The sequence below is a fragment of the Mauremys reevesii genome, linkage group 2 (genome assembly GCF_016161935.1).
Source record: "Mauremys reevesii isolate NIE-2019 linkage group 2, ASM1616193v1, whole genome shotgun sequence".
Lineage (NCBI taxonomy): Eukaryota > Metazoa > Chordata > Testudines > Geoemydidae > Mauremys > Mauremys reevesii.
Window position 1 is genome coordinate 266,503,735 of NC_052624.1, and position 23,975 is coordinate 266,527,709.

At 44.2% G+C, this 23,975-nt stretch overlaps 1 long non-coding RNA gene across 1 annotated transcript in view; it reads right to left on the reverse strand.

The window, feature by feature from the left end:
• Window positions 1-2,493: 2,493 nt before the first annotated feature.
• LOC120398316 overlaps window positions 2,494-23,975 on the reverse strand; it is a 43,650-nt gene continuing 22,168 nt past the window's right edge. The window contains exons 3-4 of the long non-coding RNA XR_005594313.1: window positions 3,608-3,700; window positions 2,494-2,912 (exon numbers count right to left, since the gene is read on the reverse strand). This is a non-coding gene — a long non-coding RNA (uncharacterized LOC120398316). The remainder of the gene's footprint in view (window positions 2,913-3,607; window positions 3,701-23,975) is intronic.

Consider the following 23,975-nt stretch of genomic DNA (forward strand, 5'->3'; position numbering starts at 1 on the left):
AAAGCGGCGGCCAGCACATCTCTCGGCCCACGCCGCTTCCCGCAGCCCCCATTGGCCTGGAGTGGCGAACTGCGGCCAGAGGGAGTTGTGATCGGCCAAACCTGCGGACGCTGCAAGTAAACAACCAGGCCCGGCCCGCCAGCAGATTTCCCTTATGGGCTGTGTGCCAAAGATTGCCAATCCCTGCTATAGAATGACCTACCAGAGAAGACTGATTAGATTTTGGGCTCAGTCCTTTCTATAGTGTGTTGCAAAACTCCCAGTATTGCTCAAACTTTCCTGCAATTATTATTTATGATGGTTGGGTGTGGTGTGACAGAGCTCAAATGTGGTTGAGGCTTTCCAAACATTCAAGAAGTGTCTGTTCTCATCAGAAGGCACTCACAATCTAGCGCCCTGATCCTGGGAAAAGCCACACACAGGCAGAGCCCTGTGCAGCACAACAGTGAAATCAATGGAGGTTCAATCATGGAACTCATTGCAGGATTGGGATCTTAAGGATATAGACATAACAGCCTAAAGATAGTTGAGATCTATAAACACAACACCAGGAGACAAAAGAGAAGTCAAGGGGATTAAACTAGTTATGTTATAATAACATTAAGAAAACAAAAATCTTCTGTTGAATATCAAGTTATAGCTCAAAGTCAGAAAGTATAGTACATTGTGGAGTCTCTCAAGGGAATAGCAGTGGTTCCATACAAAACTGCGTAGGATAAATTCAGTATAAAAACATTGAACGCAACAATCCTGCACTGGCAAGGAATGGGCCAAATGATCTAATATCTTTCATTGCTATTACTTTTATTTAAAGAGAAAGTGGAACTGAAGCCTTTGGCAAGCAGACATTTTGATTAATCAGACCTTATTTTTAACCTGATTCATCACGTGATGTATAGTAACTCTGATTAACCTTTGAGACTCCAGCAGGATCTGTGAGCTTGCTACAAAGGTAAATTCTCACACAGGGTTGCCAACTTGGTAGTATTTAAAAAACAGACACTCCAGCAGAAGCACCAGAACCTCTTCTGCCCGGCCTCTTCCCTGAGGCCCCACATATGCCCCGCCTCTTCCCCTACCCCACCTCCTCCCCCCTCAAGGCCCCATGATGCTGTCCACCCCTCTTCCACCCTCCCCCCTATTGCTCATTGCTTTTCCCCTCCCACTAGGGTTGCCAGGTGTCTGATTTTCAACCAGAAGGCCCAGTTGAAAAGGGACCCTGGCAGCTCTGCTCAGTATCGCTGACTGGGCTGTTAAAAGTCTGGTCAGCGGCGCAGCGAGCCTAAGGCAGGCTCCCTGCCTGCCCTGACTCCGCGCAGTTCCTGGAAACGGCTGGCGTGTCCCTATGACCCCTAGGCAGAGGGGTGGCCCAGGAAGCTCTGTGCGCTGCCCCAGCCTCGAGTGCTGGCTCCACAGCTCCCATTGGCTGGTTACAATGGCCAATGGGAGCTGCAGAGGCAGTGCCAGCGGGGGCTGTGCCTCCGCCTAGGGGCTAGACGTGCCGACCACTTCCGGGAGCAGCGTGGAGCCAGGGCAGGCAGGGAGCCTGCCTTAGCCCTGCTGCGCCGCCAACCAGGAGTTGCCTGAGGTAAGTGCCGCCAGGCTGGAGCCCACACTCCTACCCCAAGTTGGAACCCCCTCCTGCACCCAAACTCCCAAATGCCACCCCATAGCCCACACCCCCAGCCAGGGCCCACACCCCCTCCCACACCCCAACCCCCTGCTCCAACCCTGAGCCTGCTTCCGCACTCCAAACTCCTTGGCCCCAGCCCTGAGCCCTCTCCCGCACCCCACCTCCCTGCCCCAGCCCTGAGCCCCCTCCTGCACCCCAAACTCCTCAGCCCCACCCCAGAGCCTGCACACCCAGTCAGAGTCCTCACCACCTTCCACATCCACTCCTCTGCCCCAGCCTGGATCCCCCTCCTGCACCCTGAACCCCTCATTTCTGGCCCCACTCCAGAGCCTGCACCCCCAGCTGGACCTCTCACTCCCTCCTGCACCCCAGCCCCAGTGAAAGTGAGTGAGGGTGGGGTAGAGTGAGCGACAGAGGGAGGGGGGCTGGAGTGAGTGGGGGCGGGGCAGAGCAAGGGTGTTCGGTTTTGTGCAATTAAAAAGTTGGCAACCCTACCTCCCATCCACCTCCCAGCCCGGGTCAGCAGGGACTTACCTGGGCTAGGAGCTGCAGCTGCCCGACACTGGTGAGAGGCAGCCTATGCTGAGTAGAGGCAGGTGCGGGTGATGACTCAGCGCTTCTCTGCCTCCCCTGCTCACAATAACCAGACATTGGGTGTCTGGTCAGTAGATCTTTTCAACGACTTTCCATCCTATTCTCACATCATCCTAGTCTCACAGCCTTTTGAAAAGTGGAGAAGTTTTTTTATTTCCTTTTTCCTTTCTGATAGCTTAATTTTCTCATAACAGGGGAAAACTGATGAATGACCAACGCAATGAACGCTGATTTACATAACAGTTGACATAATTAGTGGAGATGTTTTAAAATAATGCAGCTGAAAAAGCAGTGTCCAGGCCTAACACCTAGGATGGGGAAAAGTGTTTATGTAGGAAGCAAATGAGAACTGATAAAGCAGTGTCAATAATTTACCTTTCATCACTCGGAAAAGGTCTGAAGACTATTTTAAAATATATTGGAAAGTGCAAAAAGATTTCCACAGAATGCCAGCATGAAAGTACTACAGCTTTGACATATAGCCAACTCTAAGAGGTACAGCTAAAAGAAGTGCTCCTTTTGTGAATCTGAGCCAGGGTTTGGGGAAGGACAGGATTGGTTCCTCTTCTTAGTCTTCCCTAGTCCATCCAGAAGTTTGTAGGGCCTTTTATTTTGAGCAGCAGTAGTAGTCTGGACGGTGCTGGCTACACTTACAAAATTTAATTCCTGGGTGGTATCATGCCTGCTGTAGGTAAAGGTAAGCCATGTTAGCTGAAAAGAGACCAAGACCCTAAACTGTAACATAACTTCGTAAAATATTTTATAACACCATAACTTGAAATTATGTATGTTATGGGTACATTTTTCTGATTCGGTACTGAATGTATCTGTAAATATAATAGAATCTCTATTGTTTTTTATATTTAAACTTGTATACATCTAACTTGCAAGAAATTACACATTATGAAAATAATTAAAGGTCTTCTGGTGAGGCATACACAACTGTCTTTCTTTGCATCACATCCCCAAAGAGGATCTTGTTCGTTTAACAAACTTGGAACTCAATCCTGCAGTTAGTTTTGTGTGGGCAAACTGCTGCATCTGCACAGAGCCCAGCAGTCTGCTCACATACAACAAAAGGATCAGGGCCTTAATGTGTACAGTCTTTCAGAAGTGGAAAGGTTTTATGTACATCTCTATGTACATTGCCAGAGGTGCATGTGAAGTAAGAACAGGGTCGTAGCAATACATTTTAGAATATTTGGGGTAGTTTAAGGTGTCTGAGTTCATATGTTGGTATGAAGAATATACTTATAAGCACTAAAAGGGGAATGAGATATTAGAGTAGCCTTGCTCAGTTGTCTAAACATTTAGCAGCCTAGGCACAAAACATACTTGCCCATTCTTTACTATGATGAGAAAGAGTGATATTTTACTCACCCTGAACAATAATGAAATAAGGAGACTTCTAATGGCGGCCTGGATTGTTGCAGACTCCTAAGGTAAAAACGCTCTTGAAATCTTGAAAACTTCCTGTTTATAGAAATGTATTAATATTTTCATGCTTGTGTCTGTGCAATGCCAATGCATGCAACAAAGGAAATGAAACTCAGGAAGCTCTTCTGTCTTTATGCATTGTATACTTTTTGGGTTCTATACTCTTTCTACATTATGGCCAATATGTCCCAAAGCGTCCATCTATTTTAGGTGTCTCTGTCTTTGGGTACCCAGCTTGAAAGACCTTGGATCTGATTTTTCAGAGCAGTTGATCACTCAGCTCCTATTGAAATCAGCAAGCTATGTGGATGCACAGTATCTCTGAAACAATCAGGTTTAAGGTCTCTCAAGTTAGACCCACCCCCCCAATCAGTGGCCACTTTGAAAAATTGAAATTTTGTATGTGAAACATAGAGAAAACAGTACTGCAATGTTTCCTTTTACTTTGAAAAGTATTTTATTAGTAAGCTGGAGGGTTTTGTTTTTGTTTTTTGGGGGGGAGGTGGAGGGGATGTGTAATGCCAGGCACCATTACAAATCTTGAAGTAAATACCGGTAACTGACAAATTTGGTAAGCTCCCTCTTTGAAATACTGTGATCAAATGCACCTGTATCCATGCCCTACACACTATTGTAATAATCTTTGTACAAAATAGGCTTTCAAGGGTACCATTTGAAAATTAATAATTCACTAGTCAACAATACCATGGTGAAAAGGTATGTAGCAATATTCTTGTGCAAAGTTATAAAATCCCCCTGTATGATGATAAAGGCACATGTTCAAACTCAAGTAGCCTTGATTAAGTAAAACTGATCAAGCATGTCTTAAACCAGAGGTCGGCAACCTATGGCACGTGTGCCAAAGACGGCACGCGAGCTGATTTTTAATGGCACGCTGCTGCCTTCCGGGGTCTCGCTCAGCCTGCTGCTGAACCCCAGACCCTGGCAGGCAGCAGCGTGCCATTAAAAATGCTGCCCAACTGAGCCCGCTCTTCTCCGCCCCCCGCCTACCACTCTCTCTGGCTTGCTTGGTCCTGCCGGCTGCTGCTGTAGTGCAGGCTCCGCCGGTAGCCAAGCTTCCCCCTCCCCCGCCTCTTCCCCCAGGGTGCTGCGTTGAGCCCCACCTCCTCTCCCTCCCTGCCACCGATGGCCCTTGCGAGGGAGGGGAGAAAAGCAGCCCCAGCGCCCTCGCTGCTCAGACCAGTAGGGAGGCGGGGAAGGGAAGCAGGAGCGGGGCCTTGGGGAAGGGGGGTAGGAGTGGGGCGTATCCCTCCAGCCCCCTGCCGTGAGCCGCTGCTGGCCTGGGGTGCTGGCCCCGCTCAGCCCACAGCCGGTCTGGGGTTCTGGCTGCTGGCCCCTTGCCAGCTGGGGTCCCAGTCGCTGGCCCCGCTCAGCCCGCTGCTGGCCTAGGTGAACGGAACCCCAGGCCAGGAGTGGGCTGAGCAGGCCGGCGGCTTAAGATCAGCATTTTAATTTAATTTTACATGAAGCTTCTTAAACATTTTGAAAACCTTGTTTACTTTCCCTCCAACAGTAGTTTAGTTATATTATATACAGACTTATAGAGAGAAACCTAAAAAATGTTAAAATGTATTACCAGCACGCGAAACCTTAAATTAAAGTGAATAAATGAAGACTCAGCACACCACTTGTGAAAGGTTGACGACCTCTGTCTTAAACAAAGAGATGTGTGTTTACCTCAATTTGCATATAAGCTGTAAACAGAGACCTGACAGCAAAAAGAAGGAAGAAGACAAAGAAAATCTGCATCTTAGCCAACAGGGGGGAGAGAGGGGACAGCATCAAACCTACAACCCACGAGACTCCATGTCTCCTTGCTGTCAGCTAAAAATAACTTTATCTAGGGGTCATTTTCAGGGAATGCATTTCAAAGCGTGACAGCTATAAAAGTGAGTGGCAAAAACACCCCAAGTTTTCTCTCCTTACCCATCTCTCTTGAATGTAAGATGACAAAAGAATCCAGCTCTTTGACTTTGGGAGGGATCCTGACCTGAAGATTGGTCAGTAATGCTGTTGAGATCATGTGGTAAAAATGTTACCTTGAACCAAGTCTAGTTTATTAAGTACTAGGAAGCGTTTTCTCTTTATTTTTCTTGTAACCATTTCTGACTTTAATGCCTTAATATTTGTACTCACTGAAAATCTCTATGTAGTTAAACTTTTTTGTTCTTTAATCAAAATGAATTCAGTGTTGTGAACTGTGTGGGTAATTCCATTTAAGGTAACTTTAACCACCCGAATATGGTCTCCTCTGTAGACATCTCATAATAATACTATGCGCCTCTAAGTGGAAACTTGGTGGCTCTTTTAACAATGTCAGTTCCCACAAAAAGAATATTTTGAAACAATGCTTTAGTGCATACAAACAGGAAGTAAAGATAAAGGTTTTTTAATGAATCTCAAATTTCACTTCAGCCTCCAGACATGAGTAATTAAAGTTATGAAAAGATGCTGAAAACTTTTAAAATCACCCCTAAAGACTGTGTCACTGAGCTTGGCAAGGACAAATTTCACATTGATGGTAATGTGCTGTGCTGTATGCAGCAAGGCTGTAGATTATGTTAGAAGGCAGACAATTGTAGAAAACATGGAAAGTGCTAAACAAACAATGAAAAGAAAGGAAAACAAGAGGCTGAAACAGTGGGGTCATCGACAACAGTAAAGAAACAATGCACTGTGACTGGATCATTCTATTTTATTTTATTATAATGATTCATGGCACTAGTAGGCTTTGAACTTGCTTTGAAATTGTAAATATATCAACAAAACACTGTGTTCAACTGATACCTTTATACAATGTGGCTAGGGACACTAAAGTTCAGCATTTCATTTTAATCGCAGAAAAACGTGTATTTGTGCATTATTAATTAGTGAATTTGGGGGTTTTTTATCATGGAAAACGAGGATCCCTGCTTATAACATCTGTATTCCATATTGTAAGCTAATATTTGAGCATTTGTATTATAAGCCTCTGTAAATCATCATCAGACAGGAGAGAGACATTAACTATTGTGAAGTGCTGGTCTCCAACAGAATGTGTTACATCCTGCCGAATAGGGAAGGTCCTTCAACAAGAGATGGATTATTTTGCAACATTAAAGAGGACTAAAGACTTTGTTGTTCTTCTATCACTGCCCCATAAAGATGAATCGTGCAAGTGGATTCCTCCCGTCAGCTGAATTTGCATCTTAGAATACAAGGGAGGAGGAGGATAAAAACCCCTAACAAGAAGAAAAACTGTATCTCTATCCTGCTTGGACTCTGGAGAGCAAGGTATTCTAGGCATAAGCAAGAGGTCCCTAGTTGTTTAGCCTGGGTTAACCCTAAAGGACATACAGAGCTTGCTTATTACAGAAGCTTCTATTATCTTCAGGACTTAATATTGTAATTCATTTGTGTATATATGTTTACCAGCTTTAACCTTGTAAATAACTCTCATTTCCTTTTCCTATTAATAAATCTATATATAGTTATTATCGGATTAGCTACCAACATTGTCTTTGGTGTGAAATCTAAGGTGCGATAGACCTGTGGTAAGTGATGGGTCTTTTGCGACAGAGCGTAACCTGAATATTGTTGTGATTCTTGGTGTAAGGCATCATCTATCACAAGACAGATTGGAGAATCCAGGAGGACTACCTGTGACTCCATGTTAAGGCAGTTAGAGTGCCTGAGGAGTTTACACTTGATAATTGGTTGGTAAAGTCTATGTATAGAACTCTCAGCCAATTTGGGGTTTGTTGCTCCCTAATAGTCTGTCCTGAGGTTAGTACTCAGACTCTTGAGTCACTGCAGACAGCTTGACAAGTGGCCTGTGTGAAATCTGTTATGTTGGGTTCATCATCTCAGTATCTGAACTGACAGTCTCAGCTCATGCCTAGCTGACACAATGGCATCCTAGCTGACTGTTGCAACTGAATGAACATGGAGATAGAAACTTGAAGTATTATTTCATCCTCAGATGTGGTTTCCTGAGGTCACTGTTAAGGAACACTGAAGAAGTATCCATGCTGTACCAATTCTGTGTATAAAAAGGGAATTCCAAAAATGTACACCTGAAAACTTTTGTGAGCACCAACTTTAAAGAGACCTTAGGGAAGTTGATATTAAAATGTTCACTACCAGTTACAAGATACTTATACTAGTTGCACTTATTTATACTGTTCATAGCATATTTTACAGGGTTTAATTTAAAAAACTGCATTTTCAAAATATACAACGGGCAAAATCCAGTCCAATTTACAAACTGGAGTGAACAGCCTTTACATAGGAGACCAGTGCTGGCGGCTGGGATTGGAGGATATGAAATCTTTCATGATTCAAAGGTGGGGTGGAACATCGCCAGTGTTCTATGTCAGGGGTTCTCAACCAGGGGTACATGTACCCTGGGGATACACAGAGGTCTTCCAAGGGGTACATCATTTCAGCTAGGTATTTGCTTAGTTTTACAACCAGCTACACAAAAAGCACTAGAAAAGTCAGTACTATCTAAAATGTCTTACAATTATTTGTTTATACTGCTCTATGTACTGTACACTGAAATGTAAGTACAATATTTATATGCAAATTATTTATTTTATAATTATATAGTAAAAATGAGAAAGTAAGACATTTTTCAGTAATAGTGTATTGTGACACTTTTGTATTTTTAGGTCTGATTTTGTACGCAAGTAGTTTTTAAGTGAGGTGAAACTTGGAGGTACGCAAGCAAACGCAGACTCCTGAAAGGGGTGCAGTAGTCTGGAAAGGTTGAGAGCCACTGTTCTATGTATGCTGCCAAATATGGGTTTCGGCCATTGAATCCTGAATTCACTGGCCACACTGCTCATACGCAGCTCTAGCCTCTAAATTTCCTCTATGCTGCTATGGAGAGTGCCACCAGAGGGCATTGCAGGGGTTATGAAGCCTATCCACCATAAACTCCCAAGGCCATGCTACAGAACTCACCAAGCCCACCCAAGAGTCAGAAGAGGATTAGACATTTAATTGGACAGTTATAATTAATTATAACAAATTTTAGAAAGACTACGAAACGTCATATTTCAGGTCTTAAACCATTCTATTAGAGACCAGGCAGTGGACTAATGATGGGGGCAGATTAGGCCACATTTGCCTACTGTGGGATTCTCACACCTTTCTCTGGAGTACCTGCCAGTGGCCACTAGTGCAGGACCCTATCTGTAGCAGAGTACCTTAGCTCTACTCCAGTATGGCAATTCCATTGTTTCCAATGCCTTCAGTAAGGGGTTCTCTCCATTCAGGTGAACAAACTGATAAACATCAGAGGGGTAGCCGTGTTAGTCTGGTTCTGTAGAAGCAGCAAAGAATCCTGTGGCACCTTATAGACTAACAGATGTTTTGCAGCATGAGCTTTCGTGGGTGAATACCCACTTCTTCGGATGCAAGCAGTGGAAATTTCCAGGGGCAGGTGTGTATATATAAGCAAGCAAGAAGCAGGCTAGAGATAACGAGGTTAGATCAATCAGGGAGGATGGGGCCCTGTTCCAGCAGCTGAGGTGTGAAAACCAAGGGAGGAGAAACTGGTTCTGTAATTGGCAAGCCATTCACAGTCTTTGTTTAGTCCTAAACTGATGGTGTTAAATTTGCAAATGAATTGGAGCTCAGCAGTTTCTCTCTGGAGTCTGGTCCTAAAGTTTTTTTGCTGGAGGATGGCCACCTTAAAATCTGCTATTGTGTGGCCAGGGAGGTTGAAGTGTTCTCCTACAGGTTTTTGTATATTGCCATTCCTAATGTCTGATTTGTGTCCATTTATCCTTTTCCTTAGAGACTGTCCAGTTTGGCCGATGTACATAGCAGAGGGGCATTGCTGGCATATGATGGCATATATTACATTGGTGGACGTGCAGGTGAATGAACCGGTGATGGTGTGGCTGATCTGGTTAGGTCCTGTGATGGTGTTGCTGGTGTAGATATGTGGGCAGAGTTGGCATCGAGGTTTGTTGCATGGGTTGGTTCCTGAGCTAGAGTTACTATGGTGCGGTGTGCAGTTGCTGGTGAGAATATGCTTCAGGTTGGCAGGTTGTCTGTGGGCGAGGACTGGCCTGCCACCCAAGGCCTGTGAAAGTGTGGGATCATTGTCCAGGATGGGTTGTAGATCCCTGATGATGCGGTGGAGGGGTTTGAGCTGGGGACTGTATGTGATGGCCAGTGGAGTCCTGTTGGTTTCTTTCTTGGGCTTGTCTTGCAGTAGGAGGCTTCTGGGTACACATCTGGCTCTGTTGATCTGTTTCCTTATTTCCTCATGTGGGTACTGTAGTCTTGAGAATGCTTGGTGGAGATTTTCTAAGTGTTGGTCTCTGTCTGCGGGGTTAGAGCAGATACGGTTGTACCTCAGTGCTTGGCTGTAGACAATGGATCTTGTGGTGTGCCCGGGATGGAAGCTGGAGGCATGAAGGTAGGCATAGCGGTCGGTAGGTTTTCGGTATAGGGTGGTGTTAATGTGACCACCACTTATTTGCACCGTGGTGTCTAGGAAGTGGACCTCCCGTGTAGATAGGTCCAGGCTGAGGTTGATGGAGGGGTGGAAGCTGTTGAAATCATGGTGGAATTTTTCTAGAGTCTCCTTCCCATGGGTCCAGATGATGAAGATGTCATCAATGTAGCGTAGGTAGAGAAGGGGCGTGAGTGGACAGGAGCTGAGGAAGCGTTGTTCCAGGTCAGCCATAAAAATATTGGCATATTGTGGGGCCATGCGGGTGCCCATAGCGGTGCCACTGATCTGGAGATATATATTGTCATTAAATTTGAAATAGTTGTGTGTGAGGATAAAGGCACAGAGCTCAGCAACCAGTTGTGCTGTGGCATCATCAGGGATACTGTTCCTGACAGCTTGTATTCCATCAGTGTGTGGGATGTTTGTGTAGAGAGCCTCTACATCCATGGTGGCTAGGATGGTGTTCTCTGGAAGGTCACCAATGCATTGTAGTTTCCTCAGGAAATCAGTGGTGTCACGGAGATAGCTGGGAGTGCTGGTAACATAGGGTCTGAGTAGGGAGTCCACATATCCAGACAGTCCTTCAGTGAGAGTTCCAATGCCAGAGATGATGGGGCGTCCAGGATTTCTGTGTGATAGAGTGGAAGGCTTGCTGCTCCTCCTTTCCATCTCCCCTGTGAAGTCTGAGCATTTTGTCTTGTTTGTAACCTGCCTACGTTTCAACACATCAGTAACATGTGGGAAAGTGGTACTGAAAAAAGTAACCTGTTTTCTTTGGAAATGAAAGCTGTCACCATTTGTTGTTGTTGTTTATTAGTGAAGAAATGGCAGATCAAGTTTTAGTCTATTCCACCTGTAGTACAGCACTGTTGTGCTTTTGTATTTTTCTCTCTACACTGAAAATTCATTTTCGTTCCCTTCTTTTCAAACATGGAGTGAAGAGACCTACTGAATATGCATATGGGCAAATTATGCATTTCACAGAAAGTACTATAAAAACACTAAAAGCATTTTGATTGCTTTATGGCCTATTTTCCCAATGTACTATAACACCACACAAGGATTATTTCATGAAGAGCTTTGCTAGCCAAAAGAAAAAACAGCCAACAAACGCCCCCGCGCCCACATCCACCCACACTCAAAGGCATTTTTTTCCTTTTAAGTATTACTTATAAATTTGTATTTAGTGAATAAATAGAATAAGTGTGACCCTCTGTACCCCAAAGCAACACCCTCATACTCCCATACTCACCACTGTCATACAATTGTGATATATTTTGCACAGAGTATGCCTTTTAAGTATCATTGTAAAAGTCTTAATCTGTTGAACATTTAATATCCTGTTAAGTTATATGTGCTATCATTGTATGTGAAGTTATGGCGGGGTGGGGCCGGTGGCTGAGTGGGGCTTGAGCACCCCTGGGGAAAGGAGGAAGCCAGCGCCTGTGTTATCTAGTACCATAAAAATACCAACAAAATAAAAACACCCTGAACCACAAATACAATTTACTCAAATCCATATGTAATACATTCAGGTAGCTCTTGCATGATGCCCTGTAGATCAACCAGTTTAAGCTTTGATAAACCATCGAGAAGCAAACAACAGAAATCCAGGCCCCTGTTCTGCACAAAAGTCTTGTCTCCAATGTGCACCATTTAAATCTGACCACTTTTACCAAGATTGAGAACAGCCATAATCTGCCCTTCCTGTAGAAATTACAACCACGGATTACAATGATCTTTGTCTTTTCATCAAATGCCTGTTATGTCATGGTCCTCTTCTGTTTCCAGCCATTCTAGATCATCTAGTTTTGATTGTAAGCTTCCGGCACGGAGATTTGGCCCAACACCATTCAAGTCAATTGGAGCTAGACCAGGCCCATAGACGTTTATAGTTTTCATTTTGGCCGTCAGCTACTTTTATTTTCCTTCCTAGTATGACAGACTGTCACTTTTCTAGAATTAACAGATCTCAGCCTGTCCCTCCTCCACTTCAGCTGTAACTTCCTTCCTATGCTTCACCGGGTACAGAAAGACCTTTGTATTACTGACATCTCTAAAAGTCTCTCTAGCTCAGTGGTTCTCAACCAGGGGCGCATACACAGCTCTTGGGAGATAAGCAGAGGTCTTCCAGGGAGTTCACCAACTCATCTAGATCTGCGGTTCTCAACCAGGGTCCATGGACCCCCAGAGCCCTTTCAAGGGGGCCGCAGGGCCCCACAGCTGAAGCCCTGATCTCCGGTGCCCCCCATGGAGCTGAAGCCAGGAGGCGTGGGGCTGAAGTTCCAATCCCCAATGCCCCCCGCAGAGCTGAAGCTGGGGGGGCGGGGCTGAAATCCCAATCCCCAGCGCCCCCCACAGGGCTGAAGCCCTGAGCCCTGGTGCTCCCTGTGGGGCAGAAGCCCTGAGCCCCTGGGCAGAGTTGGGGACATGGAGGGCATTGCTCCTCCCCAAACTGCAGCACAAGAGCACAGCAGTCCAGGGGAGAGCTCCACACCTCCTCCCACCATCTCCTCTCCCCGCCCCCGGCCAGGTCGGAGGCAGGAAGCCAGAGCCAGGTAGTGCAGGGCAGCTTGCCAGAGGACTTGCCCGAGGTAAAATATTGAGACAGGAAGTTTTGCAGCACCCACACCTGCCACACACGCATTCACACACACACTTTCTCTATCCAGTTTCAAGATCAGTTCAGCTAAACAGATTTTGAAACTGGTTGGAGCCATAGAATAGGTCAGGGTCCAGGCAGCCTGAACCAAATTCAAAACTTGCTTAGGGTGGTTTTGAACAACATCAGCAAAAACAGTGGAGCCTGGTCTACACCTCAGCTCCCACCAGTTTTAAAATCTGTTTAGCTGACCTAGTTTTAAAACCAGTTAGAATTTGGGAGGAAATTTCCCCATTGTACACCAGACCTGTAAGAGCTGTTATTAGAACTTAGGGGTGAAATCATGTCCCCACTGTAGTCAATGGGAGTTTTGCTCTTTACTTCAGTGGGACCAGGATTTTGCTACTGGGGCTCATTGCTTCGGGCCTGTGTTTAGTGCACTAAATGCCGCCACCTTTGCACTATAAGGAAGTGGAGTAAGTCAAGTATACTGCATTACGTTTCTGATAGAGAGTAGATTTCAAAAGGCTTCCATTCACTTTATTTTTAACACTCGCATATATATTGTATTTAAGAGTAGGAATTTTTTCTATTAATATAATGAATACTGATGTTGAACACACCTCATTCAATATATATTTTAATGACTATAAATCTTATTTAACAGGAAAACAGGTTAATGTGCATGGTACCATTCTGACTGAAAAAGAAATTCACTCTGTCTGGATAGTATTTCTCTGTGCAGGTGGAGCATGGGGAAACTATGGAGGTGAAATCTATCTATAGGCTGGAATACTGGTTTAAACAAGCCCTGTGGCCACTGGAGCCATGAAAATGCAGATCTGCGGCCCCTCTCCATTCTGCCTCTTGTCCAACCCCAGCGTGACCTTCCTCACTAGCCTGTATAGGGCCAATGTGGGGACACTTCCTGAGGCAACAGGGTGTGCATATTAACTCCTACATGGCCACCACATCCTCTGAGTGCAGCCCAAAGACTTAAGCGCTTTGGAGAGCCTTACACACAGAGGTGAATTCCACCCTCAAAGTGAAATTCTAGTTTCCATTTTATTACACGATACACAAAATCAAACCCTTTCATAGACATATGGGAGGCATGGGCAAGATAAGCCATACAGCCACTGCTTCTGGAAGGTTGTTCTTTAACACATAAGGAATATCAGAGTGTTTACAAAATGTCTATCCTCCCAATAGGCCATCCTCTACCAAAAAAGTTGTGTCTTTTATAAGACACAAATAAGTGGGTGCAACACACTACACAATGCCTCCTGCTGTCATGTCTTTGTCTGGCAAAATGTTTGGAAAATACAGGCAGAAAATGAATGAAAATAAATAAGTCCCCTTCTTCAAACCTCTGACATACAGGAATCTATTTTTGCCTGTTATTTGTTTTGTCTACAGTAAAGATGAGGGTGGTTTTTATTCATCAGTATTCTGGAGAGAAAGAACATGTGTTGCTGATAATCAAGAATTTCCATTTAAATTATTTTGTATAGTCATGATCATGATTTGTAAGCCACAACCGTCCTAACATCTATGGAAGAAATTATCTTTAGTCTACATTGTTTCACAGAGAGTAAGTGCTTTCTTACTCTCAGATATCCTCATTCCACTGCAGCTAAAGAACTAAAAGTTGGATACAGTGGGATTTTGTTCATGACTAGATGGATGAATACAAAGATTAAGAATCATTTATTTAGAATATACCTATGTTACATCCAACCACTAAATCTGTTAATTCTAAATGCAGAATTTTTATGTTTTGTGTGTTTCACACACAGCAATCATTCAAGACAGGGAACACTGGTATTAAGCTGATTATGGAGTTATTATATATTTTTAATTTAATATTTGTATAACTTCCAAGATGGAATTGTAAACATGAAAAACTGTCAATAAATTCATTTCCCAAGCCACATAGGAATTTCCGTACCAAATCAGAATAGTGGTCCACCTAGTTCTGTCACCAACAATGAACAATGCCAGACTGCTTCCAAGAAAGAGATGATTATGGAACAAATTGTGTAGGAACTTTACACTTCTCAAGCACTAAGGGGGTTGGAAAACCGCCCCCGACTTTAGAGCGGCCGAAGTGGTTCCCACCCCCCCACACTCGATTAAGCGCTGACCAGGTGTGTACCACTGGAACACGCAATGCATAGAGCACCAATCAGGGGAGGGGGCGGGGAGTTGGATTGGGGTTGCACATGCGCATAATAGAATGATTTATGTAACCATTATAATAAAAGGACGTGGAAAACCCCCGCTTGGGGCGCTCCACTGGAACAGACTGACGGACTTGGCTTCGTTATTTGCAACATCTGGTGACCCCGACGTGATTCCCCCTGCTCACCGGCTGGAATAGCCCTCGGTGCACCGAATCTCACTGAAAAAGCTTCATTCCGTGAGTATGGGGGGGAAACAGTCAGCTCAGCAAAAAGTTACAAAATTGTCCACAGGAGAAATTTCTTCTTAACCCTAGGTCACCAATGGTTGGCTTGCACCCTGAAGCATGAGGATTTGTAGCCCTCGATTTTTATTCTATTTAATGTAACATTATCAATACAAATGTTTAATTCTTCTCTGTAGCCTGCTAAGTTCTTGGACTCAGTGACATGTTGCAGCAATACATTTTATATAATATTAACTGACATGCACTTTTGTTTTTCATGTTTATTTTATCTGCTCCAGATTTATAGATCCATCAACCCACATATAAGAGTCATGGAAAATTTTCTACTGAAGGACTCTGCAACTCATGAATAAAGACAAGGTTCTCCCACTGACAGACTATACAATTCTTTCACTGGCTGACTTTCTGATACTTCACTCTGGATGACTAGCCACAAACTGAAACTCAATATGATAGAAGATGAACTCCTTATCTTTCCTCTCAAGCCTTCCCATCTGCCTCCTTTCCCTATCACTGTCAATGATTCCACCACCTTGGCTTTCCAAACTGGATGTCATTTGTTTATTCTTTCCTTTCCCCATTCTGCCTGCCATACACACACACACACACACACAAATCCAGACCTTTGCCAAATACTGTTGTATTTATTTCCAAGGCATCTCCAGAATTCATCCTTTCCTTTTCATGCCTACAGCTAACATGGTAGCCCTTGCCTTAGTCATTTGTGGTGTTGACTAATGCAATCCTCTCTTCTCTGGCTTCTCTACCTTTCACCTTGCCACCTTCCAGCCCATCCAGAATGCAGCTGTGAAAACAATCTTCTCACCAGTGTGATTATGTCACTCCCCTATTTACATCTCGTCACTGTCCATTGCATTAAGTTCAGATTTCTTGTCCTCAGCTTCAGGACCCTGCACAACTCCACTTCAGGTTACATTTTTGCAGTCTTTCCACCAACTGGCCCACCTAACCACTTCCTTTGTCTCTTTATACTTCCACAATTCATATCTCATATTTAAGGCTCTGATTTAGTCACAGGTATTTTTTAGTAAAATTCATGGACACAGGCATTAAACAAAAATTCATGGCCTGTAAACTGTCCATGACTTTCACTAAAAATACCTGTGATTAAATCTTGGGGGGTGGGAGGGCTTCCGCAGGGGGTGGGGAGAGGCTGCTCTGGCCAGCTGGTCAGGGACTGCTGCCAGGACCAGCATATCGCAGCTGCTCCAGCCGGCCAGCCAGGGACCACTGCTGGGGCCAGTGAACCATGGCTGCCCCAGCCAGCCAGCCGGTCAGCCAGGAACCGCTGCCAGGGCCAATGGAACAGGACTGCTCTGGCTGGCCGGGGACCGCTGCCAGGACCAGCAGATCAAGGCTGCTTCGGCTGGCCAGCCGGGTACTGCTGCATGGGGCCGCCGGAGCAGTGGCTGGTGTGGCTGTCCTGGGGACCACCTGAGCAACTGGCCCCAGAGCCACAGAGGTCATGGGAAGTCACAGAAACCGTGACTTCCGCAACCTCAATGACGGACACAGAACCCTACTCATAACTGCATCTTACAGAAGGAATCTCCATCTTCCTCGTTTTGGGGGTTTCTGTTAGCTAACTTGTGGATTTTGTGGCAATACTGTATTGACTGTCCCTCTGAGAATATAAGTACTTTGGGTCCCAGACTAGGTCTTTGTGTATGTTTGGATTACACTAAGATCACTCACAATAACTGGATGGAATCTGCCACAATAGCTGTCATTGCATGATATGAAAATTCACACAATAAAATAAAATGTAACTTTTTATGCTTCTATAAACATTTTGGGAACGATTTACCCTTGAATTAGTCTTGGTGTTCTGCTTGACATTTCATGTTATTTTAGCTGATTATGGAGGAGGGAAGATAGGGAGGAGGAGTGAAACCTACTGGCAATGTTTTTCCTGTGAAAGTTTGTGACATGCATCCTTACTGATATCGGTCTTTAAATATTTGTGTCTTTGAGCACAGAAGAGTAATTATCTCAATACGTTGAAAGTGACTACTTCTTTTATGCATATTGAGGCAGTAACTGATTCAGAAGCCCAATTTTTGCACTGTGTGGTAGATGCAAGCTTGCTTTCCTGTAAATTTCCTGGTCTTGGAATTGATTTTAATGTTGGACCTTGGTTGCCAAGTGCTTTTTGGACCCTTATCAGAAATCAGGAATGTTCTATTAAAATGCTGATTGCTTGGTTTTAATTCTTGATATGGCATTGGGGGTTAGTTAATGCACTAGTTTATCACTTGAATTCAAGTCCTGTCTCTGGTCATATGTGAAAATTAAATTGCGGTTTTATTCTAGTCTCCACATGATCATCTTTTGTGAGATGACTCCTGGCAGGGGTGAGGGAAAAGGGGGAGGCAAATTTACCAACATTTGCTGTGGACTATCAGATCCTCTGATTGAGGACAGATGGGGGTGAACTCCTCCTGGCTTCCAAACAGAAATCATATATGACCAATTAAATCCATTCTCCTAATATCTGTCATGCAGCTTCCACACACCTGCCTGTCCATTTCAGTGTACCACTAGCAGCTCAAGTATTTTGAGACGTTCCACCAATATACACACAAATAATTTTCCCAAACAGGAAACCTTGCCCTTAACTATATTCAATCACTGAAAATAACTGTCATGAATATAATCACGTCATTCAGAAAACAACAGCTTTCTGTTTCCCATCTTCTCTTCATATTCAACTCAAGCAGTTCATTTTTTTTTGCTACCTATTTCCTGTTCAGACAGGACTCAGTTTTCATAGTTTTGTGCCTAAAACCTGCAGCTGACCACTTACAAAGCATTTGAGACACTAAATGCCCTTTTAGGCAACCCTTGTAAATGGTGGTTAGAGCACCCAAAGGAAGGCTTTAAGCTCCCAAGTTTCAAATATGGATTCCCATTGTGACGGGATCCCCAGGGTGCAATCTGGGACTGTGAGATTGCTGTGCCCCTTTAACTGACGAATCTAGGTTGTCTCTCACAATGCCTTACTGGTGACAAGCAGCAAACCCCTGCAGATGCTCTTACCACTCAGTACAACTACATGTGGAGCCCTACACCCAGCTAGATTTCATGAACGCTCCCAGAGTCACTCATGAAACACACAGTGAAAGGCACTAGCCAAATTCCTTCCTCCCACCACCAGCTCCTAGCCTTATACCTCAGGAATATACCGTCTTGCACTTCTCAAGACCCTTTCTTGAGCAAATGCAGGTTTACTAATTGGTTCACCACTTTGTCAATGGATAGTGGACATACACCAGCCTTTGTAACCTGAGACGATTTATTAAGCACTTCAGTCAAACTCACTGGTAAGGATAAACATTAGAATAAGTTTACTGATTACAAAAGATCGATTTTAAATTATTATAAGTGATAGGCAAAAGGTCCGAGTAGTTACCAAAAGAAAATAAAAGATAAGCACGCAGTCTAAAGTCTCAATTTTATTAGACTTGGAATAGCTGGATTAAGCAGTTTTTCTCACCCTACTGGACACTGCAAGTTGGTTACAGTCTTTCATACACAGGCTCTCCCTGTTAGCTTGAGGACCAGTCTCCTCAGCTCCAGCATTCTCATTGCCTTCAATGTAGGTGGGAGAGGAGAAAGGACAAACCATGCAGCCTCTGTCCTCTATTTTATATCCTCATTTCATGTGCTTGGAGAACACAAGTCCAGGCATGTCTGGTGGGCATTGCTGAGTCACCAGGCAAGGCGGAGCAATTCCCCTGGTATGGCCTTGTACAAGCGAGTCATTGAATTGTAACTCCCTTGCTGGACAATGGCTGTTGATAGTTGTTCAACACCCGCTCAGGTGCTGGTTACCTCCCTTTTTGTTGTCTCTGGGGATCTAATATCTGGGCGATTCCCTAACTCACAACATATTTTAGTGACAAACCATACAACACAATCTCATAACTTCATATGCACTAATAATATACATAGTTAGATAGAACAATGGCTTTCAGCAGATCATAACCTTTCCTTACACAGGGACGCCCAGAGGGGGGGGCAAAGGGGGCAATTTGCCCCGGGCCCCGGGCTCCACAGGGGCCCCCAAGAGAACAGCGGAGGCTCCCGCCTCCGCCCCTCTCCTGGAGCCTCAGCGCATCAAACGCCGAGTCTCCGCCGGGGCCCCTGAGCCCCGCCCCGCTCAGAGCCGCCTCATCAGGGGGCGGGGCTGGGAGCTCTGGGCTGAGCTCGGCTCCCTCCGCTCGGCGTGGAGCTCACAGCCCCGCCCCCTCCCCACGCGGCTCTGAGCGGGACGGAGCTCAGGCCCCGCCAGCCACACGCTGCGGCTGTTCCGGCGAGGCGCTGAGACTCCGGGTGAGGAGGGAGCTGGGGGTAAGAGGTTGGGGGCGGGGCGGGGGCCGCCGCCGAAGCGCAGCCCGGTCTTCGGCGGTAATTCGGCGGCGGGGGGCCCCTTCCGTTCCGGGACCCGCCGCCGAAGTGCCCGAAGACCCGCGGCGGGGGCCCCCCGCTGCTGAATTACCGCCGAAGACCAGGCTGTGCTTCGGCGGCGGGTCCCGCTTCGGTGGTAATTCGGCGGCGGGGGGTCCCCACTGCGGGTCTTCGGGGCACTTCGGCGGCGGGTCCCGGAACGGAAGGGCCCCCCGCCGCCGAAGACCCCGGGCCCCCGGAATCCTCTGGGCGGCCCTGTCCTTACATCATAGGCGCCACCTCCATGGGTGCTCTGGGGCTGAAGCACCCACATAAAAAAAATAGTGGGTGCTCAGCACCCACCAGAAGCCCCCCTGATCAGCTCTTCCCCCTCCCAGTGCCTGCCGCCCACCACAGATCAGCTGTTCAGCGCATGCAGGAGGTGCTGGGAGGGAGGGAGAGGAGCCAGGGCAGGGTGTGCTCGGGGGAGGGGGCAGAATTTGGTGGTGGTGGAGCAGGGGCAGGAAGAGGCAGAGGGGGGATAAGGGTTTGGGGGAAGAGGTGGAGTGGGGGATGGTCCTGGGGCGGAGTGAGGGGTCAAGCACTCCCCAGCAACTCATAAAGATGGCACCTATGGCTTACATGGCATGCTTTATATGAAATAGCACAATTATATATAAATGATTAATATGGAGGTTACAGGGTGCTCCCCTGAGGTATAGAGTGTCACACCCATGTTTACCCATCAGCGTAGTTAAGTGACTTCCTCAGAATCGCACAGCAAATTAGTGGAAGGAGACCCATCTTTTAATGCCTATGGTGAAATTCTGTCCCCATTGAAGCCAATAGCAAAACTCCCATTGACTTCATAGGGCCAGGATTTCACCCCTCGTTTTCTGATTTAACCTCTAGACCATGCTTCCTCGTAAAGTGTGTCAAGGGTGGGTGAAAAGGGAGAGTATTCACTTCCAGTAACACAGCAGTGTCCCTTCAAAGTTGTCCTCTAATAAAATGAATAAGCCTTAAAAACTGAATCAAGCTGCTGGCTCCCACCACTTCCTGAAATGACTAGCAGTAGATTGAGTCTAATATCCTCAGATCTATTGGGTGAAGATAAAACAGGATTGTGAAAAGCAGCTAATGGCTCAGGGGAGACTTTTCTCTCTGTTTGCTAACTGTTCACGTTGCTTTCTTACTTTATCATTTTCAATGGGATCTAGGTATACAAACACCTATAGCAGCACTGTTGGCATTTACCAGCCAGCCTCTCTGGTAATACAACAATGTAGAAGAAAACACATTCCACGAGGAGTTTAACAGCCTTATTCAGTGGAACAACAATACGGTAAAGGAACAGAGAGGTGAGGAGGTGGTTGTGCTTGGGGTACTGATTAAATGTTGTGGAAAAACAGGAGGGTTTGGAGAAGAAATTAAAAATGAATAGCATAGCAGGAATATAAAGAGTGAAGTGCTCCCCTTGCTTCTGTTTTAATGTGAAAAACTGCCTGTATTTGCCATTACAAGGAGCAAGCTCTGCAGAAATCTGCAATGGGGAAAATAAAGGACTGAAGATTCTGAGTGCTTCCTGTGAAGTTCAATCATCTTCAGTTCCTATTGAACTCAGTGGGAGTTCAGGAAGATCAGCACTAACTAGAATGGGACCCAAACTTGTTAAACATAAAGTTAAGTTAATGCATTTAGGTCTTCCCCTGAAGAGTTTACTGTCACTATCTCTGCATCATTCCAATGAATAGGGCTCTCTGAGGCATGGTATCTATTTTGAATTTATATATTTCCTTTCCAAAGCATAAAAGGCAGGCATTTTGCAAAATTATTCTCTCTCTAGAATATTAAATGGTGATTCACCTACCACTGAAATGCAGCCAGCTCTGAGGTGAAATGTGGATGGTGAGTAAAAATGCACAACCAAATTTAGGGTACTTTTTGTCATTAAGAAGTTGATCCTACCATGTAACAATATTTATGAACTGGACATAGAAATCTCAGTCTCTAAGTATTTATTTCATATATATCACTATGGATATAAATCTGAATAGCTATGGAACAATTATTTAGTACTGGAAAATAGCATTCAATATACTAGACTTAACTTTGTATAAATGTTGAGATGCTAAGAGTATCAAATGTTTATATGAAATTAATTTGCTCCAAATTCAAATAAAAGTATTAAACTTAAAAAAGAGAGGGAAAGAATACACACTTGCCATATGCTAAATATAGCACCTAAGAATCTTGTAAAAACAAAAGATAAAATCCTGGCTCCATTGAAGTCACTGGGAATTTTGCCATTACTTGAATGAAGTTAGGGTAAAAATGAGAGATGGAGAAAACTAATAATTATTAGGCCAATCTAGTTTAACCCCTGGAGTCCAGTGCAGGAACATTCTTTACAAATTATTCTCTGGTACTTTCTTCACTCCAGGTATAAAATGACCTATTGATATAAATCTGAATAGCTATGGAACCTATTCCACCAACTGTTAGAACAGTTAGACTGATCACCATTTGTGTGCATATAACTTTATGGTCAAATAAAATGACCGGTCCATTCCCCAAGGAGTTTGCCATCTAAATTAAAAATAACACAATAAGGAATGGCAATAACCAAAGAGTGTGGGAAAGAGGATAGAATTATGAGGATAACACCAACAACATGATTATTGCTACATATAGGTCTGTTGGTTCCCTTATTTATAAAAGATGTTAGGGTTTGGTACAGTGTCTGGAGTAAGGGCCCAGGTCAGTGATGGAAGGTTAACTGAAATAAGTGATATTTGATGAGAGCTTGAACAGGTAGATTGGTCAGAAAACTGGAGAGTCATCTTCAAACAATTACATTTCTAGCAACCACAGAAAGACATGAAGGCTCAGAACAACCACAGCTGACGAAATCAGCATACATTAAACAAATATATACATGTATATCTAGCTTAAGTATTTCTAGACTGCTGGTCACTGTCTTATCTAAACTCCATAGAAATAGAAGGCCTGCATTACATGTTAGTCCCAATGAAATCAATGGCAAAACTTCCATGAATGAAGCCTGGGTTTCACCCAAGGTGAAAATACCTAGTAATAGCTTGTATTTGAAATTATTTGAATACTCACTGTTTATCATAGGTCAGACAGCGTGCTCCACATTATTAGCAAAATGGAATTTCAACTCTTTAATGATAGGACAAGTTACTGTGAATTCTTAGTGCTTTTTGCCAGCTGCAATGCACACTTCTGCAGCAGAAGAAAGCCTATTAAGTAAGGGCTGTTTTCTAAATCTTCCCTTGGTGGTTGAAAATTTTAAGCTAAGAAGAGATTCTGGCAATTTTGAGAATGTTGTGACTTCATTTTGTCACATTGAAACACAAATATTTAAATTTTGTATCAACATTTGCCAAAAGTAGAAAGCCATCCATGTGTCATCACTAAACAGAAAGTATTAGTACAAAATAAATAAAGTCAGATCCTTAGCTAGTGTGTAGTTCTGCTGAAACCAAAAGCATGACAACATTTTATACTAGCTGAGGATCTGGCCCAAAGTAGCTACAATACATTAATCCAGTGCACAGTACCTGATGCAGGAAGAGTTAAGATTTGGTGCATTGTGCTAATTACAGTATTTAAAAACAAAAACAAAAAATGTGACTCCCAGAACTAGAGTTAATTAAATTTAGGCATTCTAGCTTGTCAGTCAGAGGGATGGCCACACTTTAATTATTCCAGAAATATAGTGCAAGGATGAAATAATCTATCTGAAATGGAGATAGTCCTCCTGTATGAAAGGCTTTGGGGATTGGCTATTTTTATTTTGTGTGTTCCAGGAAACTAATCTGTCATTTAGAGTTGCAATATTTTTGACATGCATGCGTGCACAAACACACACAAATCTATGAATCATTTCTTGATTAGTGCATTCATAATTCCTACAGATGTTACTTACTGAGGCAAGAAGAAAATTATTCCATTTGAGATGCTTTCTATTTTTAAACTATGTTTTGCAAAACCAAAGTGCTACAGTGATGAAATGCTCTCAGAAAAGCAGCAGCAGGTGGACAGAATAAATATGGGATGGGCCAATTAATCATAATAACCATGCAAATTTTTCTAAGGTCAGGTACCCCAAAGAATGTCCATGCCACAGGGTATCCAAACTATAGCCCTGTTTTCTACTACCTATCTTATTCCCACAATCACTACCAGCTTCCCTTTCAGGATTTTTTAAATTATGAGCTCTTTGGGGTAGGGACTGTGATGAATTGACAATATCCTGAACAAACCTCATGGACTTAAGATAATTTATAAAGTTTAAGTTAACCTCTAATTCAATAAGGTTTATTATTGAAATTAAACCTAACTGAATGGCTTTGGGGTACCGTAC